Here is an 8,145-nt window from a genome sequence, read left to right as displayed (position 1 = left end):
TGGTATTTTCACGCAAATTCTTCTGCTAGTTGGGGTTTAGTCCAAATCTGCATCCTTTCCTTCAAGGCTCAGGGGTCCAAGATTATCTTCTTTGTCTGTGTTAATTGGTTTCCCTTTTCTTTGTTGAAGAGGGTCTGTGCAATCCTTCTGCCTAGTCCGCCATCTTGCCCCCCATAATTTAGTTTTTAACAAAAATATAACTTAACCAATAAGCATCATCTTGGTAAATGGAGAAAAGACTGAAGTTATTAAGGATTTCATTTTACTTGGATGAACAATCAATGTCCACAGACAGCAGTCAAGAAAGAAATCAAATGATGTCTTGGATTGGGGGTATCTGCAACAAAAGCGTGCTTCAGAGTGTTCAAAAATGAGGATGTCACTTGGAGGATTACGGTGTGCCTAACTCAAATCATGATATTTTCAATCACATCATATGTATACAAAAGCTGAACAATAAATAAGAAAGACTGATAAAAATCAATGCATTTGAATTATGGCATTGACAAAGAATATTGAATATACTGTGAACTGTCCAAAGAATAAACAAATATTGTCCAAAGAATGAACATATCCATCTTGGAAGAACTATAGCCAGGATACTCCTTAGAAGTAATGATGATAAGATTTGATCTCATGTACTTTGGCATGTTGTCAGGACAGACCAGGCCCTGGAAATGGACTTCATGTTTGCTGAATTAGAGGGCCAGGAAAAGAAGAGGAAGGGATGTATGGACACAGTGGCTGCAAATATTGGTTCAAACATAGCAACAATTATGAAGGTGACACAAGATTGGGCAGTGTTTCATTCTGCTGTACATAGATAGGATCACCATGAGGTGGAATTGACTTGACAGTACCCAACAACAACAACAACTTCATTCCATAGATTAAATGTAATAACTAATAATCTTTGTTCTTTATATATGTGCTTATTCTAGATATTCCATTAAGTGAGATCATACATTATTTGTCCTCTTGCTACTGACTTATGTCACTGAACATGTTTTCAGGGTTATTCTATGTGGCAGCATATCACATTTTCATTTCTTTTTATGGCCAAACTATATGTATGTCCCACGTTTTGTTTATCTGTGGCTTAAAGAACTCTGAGCTTCTATTAAAGGTGCTGGGAAAATTGGAAATGGTTCATGGTGATGTACAACATTGTGAACATAATTAATAATACTGAATTGTACACATAGAAAATGTTGAAATGGCAAAAGTTTATTACAGATATACTTACCACAATAAAAATATGAAGTATGTTTCACAAAATAGTCTCAAATCATTTACTAAAATCTCCATTGTTTAGAAATGCTATTTAAGTCCAAATATAGTGTTGTGCCTAAGGCACTTGACTGATAACCAGAAAGTTAGAGGTTCAAACGCACCAGCCATTCCTTGGAAGGAAGGTTGGGCAATCTACTTCTGTAGTGATATTGCCTTGGAAACACAAGGAGGGGTTTCTATGAGTCAGGTCCAACTCAATGGCAAATAACGACAACAACAACTCAAACCAAATCCAAACTCACTGCCATCAAGTCTATTCTGTCTCATGGCATCCCCCATTGTTTCTCTCAGGCTGTCAATCTTTACGCAAGCAGACTACCTCATCTTTCTTCTACGAAGCAGTTGGTGGTTTTGAACCACTGACATTTCAGTTAATTGCCAAATGCTTTAACCACTGCACCACCAAAAAAAAATCCCAAACTTACTGCTCTTGAGTCGATATTGACTCCTAGCAACCACCATTGGGTTTCCGAGGCAGTAAATCTTTGAGGAAGTAGATTGTCCCATCTTCCTTACTGGCTAGTGGGTTTGGATTATCATCTTTCTGATCAGCAGTCAAATGCCATAGACACTGTGCCACCAGAGCTTCTTAAAACTACTACTAGAAGAGAGTAGAAATATAATTGATTACATGACTAAATATAATAAATATACTTTCACATATATTACTGAAAGCATAGAGGGCAAGGGTAAACAATTAGTTTAACTTACTACAGTATTTGCCTCAATTTTCTACTTCAGCTCATTAATATAGAATTGTCCTAATATAGTCTATTAAAATTATCCCCAAATTTTCCCAGAGTGAATTCCTACAATTAAAATCCTTTTACTCAGTGAAGAACATAAAAATAACTTATCTGAAAAACACAAGCCCAGCACAACTTCCATCATTCAGTAGGAACTTTGAAGCTCTAAATTAATCTATGTGATTATATATCAACCTCATTGTACCAGCCTTGCTTAAGTAGTGGAGTACTTCTATGGCAAAAATATCTAAATAAAGAAACAAATTAAATATGAGTTTTTTCCCCTTTATATAGTACCAATATCTACATGAATAGTATATATAATTCACAAAAATCAAGTAAGATAATGTTCATTACAGCATTGTTCAAAGGAGGCATTACTACTATGATAGAAGTGACTAGTAGCCATATTAGTAGGACTACTAATATCAGGGGAGCTCTGGTAGCATAGTGCCTAAGACACTTGACTGCTAACCAGAAGGCTGGTGATTCAAACCCACCAGCCACTCCTCAGAAGGAAGGTTGGGCAATCTACTCCCATAGAGATACTGCATTGGAAACCTGAGGAGGGGTCGTTATGAGTTGAGTCTGACTGGATGACACATAACAACAACAACAAAAAAGACAACTAATATCAGTATTACTACAATTCCTGAGAGACAGGATGAAAGTAAGATGAGGATAAGGGAAAAAGAGAGAGAAAGAAGGAAAGATAGAAAACATAGAATTGGCTAACTCTGTTATCTTAATTTTTATGTTTTGGGATTTTAGTATTCTGCTCCAGAAACCAGAAAAGCAATATGAGCACTCTTACTGCCTTTCCCTTTCTTAGCATTGCCACATTTCACAAATAAATACAGAGAGCACCAAGTTAAATTTAAAATTCCAATACACAACAAATCTCATATATATATACATACATATATAACTAAGTCCCATAAGGAGGAACTCAGCTGGGGGACAGGGATTAATGCATTCAGTGGCTAAGCAAAATGTGGGAGGCTCAAACCCACCAGCTGCTCCACAGGATAAAGATGAAGTAGTCAGTTTCCATAAAGATTTACAGCCTTGGAAACTCTACGGGGCAATTCTATTCTGTTCTATAGTGTCATTATGAGTTGGATTCAATTTGACAATAATCAGTATGTCCCATAAAATATTATTCTTAAGACATATTTGTTGTTAACTGAAGTCCAAATTTAATTGTGCATCCTATATTTCACCCATCAATCCTACCTTTTCTTTCTATGTTTCTCATTCTTTCTAAAACGTGTGTCTCTTGTAAAGCATGTAAGAGTAATTTTCATGAATCATACTACTGAATAGCTTTATGATAGTGTAAACTGTCAACACTAGCTAAACATAAAAGCAAAAGCTCCAAACTTCTTCATTTGGCAAAGAGTTGACTTGAAGAAATGATGAAAAAGTGAAAGAATAAAGAGAAAAAGGACCATGAGAACATAAACAGGTTTCCTCAGGAAGATTGTAACAATAATAGTAAGTTGGGTAGAAATTAGAGAAATATGGCAGTGATGTACCAAGGCAGAACGGGCAGATGTTTGCAGACATGGTTATACAGATTCTATACCAAGCAGGAGGGTGTTTGCAGGCAAATAGATACTATAGCAGTTAATTTGATTGACAATTTCCTCTGCTTAATCAAATATGCTATTAAGTCATTAAAAAAAAAAATGTTCGTGAACAATACAAGAGGAAAATTTGACCCTACTTTACAGAGGCTGATTTGGTTAAGGCTTTTTTAGTCTTCCAATGTGACCAAATGAGATCTACATGTATCTTGACATCAATCTTCCCTTGGGTCTAGGGGTTCTCAGTGAAGGGACCCCAAGTCCACAGAATGTGCTTTGCTCCCAGCTCTTCTTTCTTGGTGGTGGTCAGCTCCCTCTTTTTCTGCTCAATTGTTTCTTCTTTTCCTGTATCTCAAAAGAGATTGATTTAAGACACAACCTAATCCTACAGATTTAAGACACAACATTATCCTACCTCATTAACATAATAGAGGTTAGGATTTACAACTCAGAGGATATTACATCACATCATAAAATGCAGGTTAATTATGTAATACTGAGAACCATGGCCTAGCCAAGGTCACAGATATTTTGGAGGGACAAAATTAAATCCATGATGCAGGGGTACAGTTGCTGTTGAGAATTATACAAATAATACTTCATTCACATGACTTTGCTTTTGATAGACTCATGGGTTTTTAAGGGTTCATTTACAGATCCTTGAAAGAGTTTGAAGAAGGAAGAAATGACAGCACATAAGCCCATAAATGGCTCAGAAAAACTCCAAATAAAATATATATTCTAAAGTAGACCTCAGTAGGTGTGTTTGTTGATGACTGATAGAAACAAAAAAGACTAAATCTTGGGAATGCAGTTTAGAAAATGTTTAAACAAACAAAAAAAAAAATATATATCTGTCAATGTTCAAAAGTATATAAGCTCAAAAACAAAATCAAAGAAACCTATTTATGTTCATGTGGAAAAAGCACTATGAAAATCAACAGGCTCAATGAAAATTAAATAAGTATTTTAAAAAAATAGAAAAAGTTATAGATCTATGTCTGTATCTATAAGACATGCATACCACCATAAGTTTTTCAGTTTGTCATACTGTGGTGGCTTGCATATTGTGAAGTGAGGTTGGAAGGTGTGCCACTAATACTTCAAATAGCAGCAGGGTGATCCATGGTGGACAGATTTCAGCAGAGATTTCAGACAAAGAGAGACTAAGAAGAAGGACCTGGTGATCTACTTCTGAGCAAAACTGGCCAGTGAAGACCTTGTGGATAGTGGCACAATATTGTCTTATATAGTGCTGGAAGATTATCCCCTCAGGTTGGAAGGCACTCAAAATACAACTGCTTGTGTTTGTAGCATAGTGCCTGGAGTCTTAAAAGCTTACAAGCATCCATCTGAGGCACAACAATTGGTGTCTATATATCTAGAACAACAGAGAAAGAAGGGAATTCAGGAATAGGAGGAGGATATGTAATGTGTGACTAATTGCCTCCATGAACAACTGTCACCTCTGCCATGAGACCATAAGAACTGGATGGTGCATGACTACCATTACTGAATATTTTGATTAAAGAGTCTACAGAAGAATCCTGATCCTGATCAAAAGGGGGAAATTGCAGAACAGAATTTCAAATATTCATGGACTCTAGATTTTCTGGAGCCATGAAAGATGGATAAACCCTTGAAACAATTAACCTGAGATAATCTTTAAAATTCAATGAGAAGCATGCCTTGTAGTCACCTTAAAACTGAACAATAGTGCAAAAAGGGCAGGGAGGAGCCATCTTCTGACCTCCAATGACATCACAAGAGGAAGACAGAATCACCATTAGCAGCCCAAGGCCTATTGTAATGAGTCAGATATGCCGCCACCCTCCAGTCTTTTGCCAGTTCTGACACCAACTGTCCATTTCATGACACTCACTCCTCTGTTGTGTTTGATAATTCATTGTAATGGCCATACAGAACTCACAGAAAATACACATGATTATGATGTTCATTGGGGAAATAACAGGCTACAATTCTGGTTCAGGAACACACTCAGGATACAGTTCTTCAATCAGGACAGTCTCCCCTTTTCTGTCTCAAACATACCTCTTAGGCCCTTGGTCTTTCAGCCTGACCTCTGCCCTACTTGGGCAAGTGTGTTACAAAGCTCTTTCAGTTGTGCCGATAGGTACACCTATGTGCACCCTACTCCATCAGGAAGCCTCCTGTCTAAGGACACTCAGTTTTCTTGCTCTGTGAGCTAGAAAGGTCATCGCTCTGTCTCATGCCTCTTGGTTCTACTGTAACCATCTCTTTCTGTTGGAGTGTCTGTGCCTGACACTCTCTCATTCTCTCTCTCTCTCTCTCTCTCTCTCTGCTGGGCTTCTCTACCAAAGAGGTTCAGTATAGGGATCTTGGGTCCAAAGACACACTATACTTCACCTCCAGCTCTTCTCTCTTGAGAAAGAAAAATGGCAGGAGATCCCCCCTTTGCTTGTAGAAAGGCTCATTTTAAGCCTGGCAGAGTGACAAAACTAACCAATCCCAACATCAGAGTTCTACACACTTTATTTGCATGGTCCCATCCATTAATCTGGTGGGAGTTACAAAGACTATGGCTAGAAAAGCCATACCAAGTAATTCATTGCACCACAAATAGTTTAAGTGGTACAAAAGGTTGGCCTTGAGCATTATGTTCTTTTACGAACTAACTATATGGGATCAAATTGACAACAGCAACTTGAAAGATTAGATAGAAACCTTAAGAGGCAGTGAAGGAGGAACAACCCAGAAAAAGGAAGGTGAGAATGGTGGCACAACTCAAAGAATGTAATCAGTGTCATTAAACTGTACACATAGAAACTTAAATTTGTGTATGTTCTGCTATGTATATTCTCAACAACAATAACAAAATATATAAAATTTAGGAAAAAAAAATGCATGAGGAAAGGCGGCCTCTTCAATGTAAAGTCAACTTCAATGACTTGGATGACGTAAAACTTCCTGTATCTTCATTTGCTGACATGACATACCTCAAGATGGGAAGAAACAGACACAAAGAAACATTACTAATCAGAATGTGGAATGTATAAAGTATGAATCATAGAAAACTGGAAGATGTCAGAGGTGAAATGGAACATTTTAAGGTTGATATCCTCGGCATCAGGGAGTTGATATGGACTGGAACTGGCCATTTTGAATCAAATAATCATACGGTCTATATGCAAGGAATGAAAAATTGAAGAGGAATGACATCAAATTCATCGTCACAAAGAAGATCTATTCTGCAGTACAATGCTGTTAGTAATAGGATAATATCCATATGCCTACACAGAAGATAGGTTAATATGATTATTTTTCAAATTAACCCACCAACCATTAAAGCCAAAATGAAGAAATTGAAGATTTTTCCCATTGTCTGCAATCTGAAATTGATAAAACAGCAATTAAAATGCATTAATAATTACTGGTGATTGGAAACAAAGTGAAAAGTTGGAAACAAAGAAACATCTGAAGTTGGAAAATTTTACCTTGGTGATGGAAATAATACTTGTTGTTATTAGGTGTCATTGAGTTGTTTGCAACTCAGTGACCCCATGCACAGCAGAACGAAACACCACCCAATCCCGCGCCAGCTCCATGATCCCTGATACACTTGAGCTTATTGTCACAGCCACCATGTCAATCCATCTCATTGAAGGCCTTCCCCTCTTTCGGTGACCCTTCACCTTATCAAGCATGACATCCTTCTCCAGGGAATGGTCCCCTCTGACAACATGACCAAAGTAGGTGAGATGAAATCTGGCCATTCTCTCTTCCAAGGAATTTTCCTAGATTCCATGTTTTGATTATTAATGGATGTTTGCTGCTTTTTCTCTTCAATTTGAGTGGGGCCACGTCAGCAAATGGAGGTCTTGAAAGCTTTACCTTATTCATATTAGTAAGGCTGGTTTTAATCTGATAATGCACTCTCGCCCAGTCCTACTTTGAAAGCTTTCTAAGCTAAATGACTCATCTTCCTCCTCTGTATTGAACAATGTTTCTGGGCTATTCATAATGTTGTGCAGTAATGTATCAGACAGTGTTTCTCTGTTATTCATAAGGTTTTCCCTGGCCAATTCTTTGAGAAGTGGATGGCCTCTTCCTTCTTCCCAGTCTGTCTCAGTCTGCAAGCTGGGCTGATATCTATACACCATTTGCACTCCACTGGGTTTGAAATACCAGTGGCACAGCCTCAAGACTCACAGCAACACATCACCACAGAAGGGCAAACCGACAGACAAGTTTGTTTCCCTTAGCTGTTGGAAACCTCTCCAACCACCCTTACCTGTATCCCTGTGGCTGACTCCTCGCTCTGTCCTGGTCCCCTTTGCCTTTTTTGTCCTCTCCCTGCTTTCCCACCTTGCTGCTTGTGGGGCATGGCCTGGGTTCCTTCTCCTCACCTGGATCCCTGCAGAAAAAAATACTACAGATCACATAATAGATTTCTGTCAGACCAATGACTTGCTCATTGCAAATACTTTTTTGCAACAATATAACCAAAGACTACATATAGAATTTTTCAGATGGAT

General features: G+C 37.8%; 1 pseudogene; it reads left to right on the top strand.

The window, feature by feature from the left end:
- Positions 1 to 677: 677 nt before the first annotated feature.
- LOC122151336 overlaps positions 678 to 8,145 on the top strand; it is a 12,430-nt pseudogene continuing 4,962 nt past the window's right edge.

This window comes from Orycteropus afer, unplaced genomic scaffold (assembly GCF_000298275.1).
Source record: "Orycteropus afer afer isolate SDZICR_OR568_19922 unplaced genomic scaffold, OryAfe1.0 scaffold00394, whole genome shotgun sequence".
NCBI lineage: Eukaryota > Metazoa > Chordata > Mammalia > Tubulidentata > Orycteropodidae > Orycteropus > Orycteropus afer.
The sequence above is the reverse complement of the archived record's forward strand: the minus strand, read 5'-3'. Positions and strand labels throughout refer to the sequence as shown.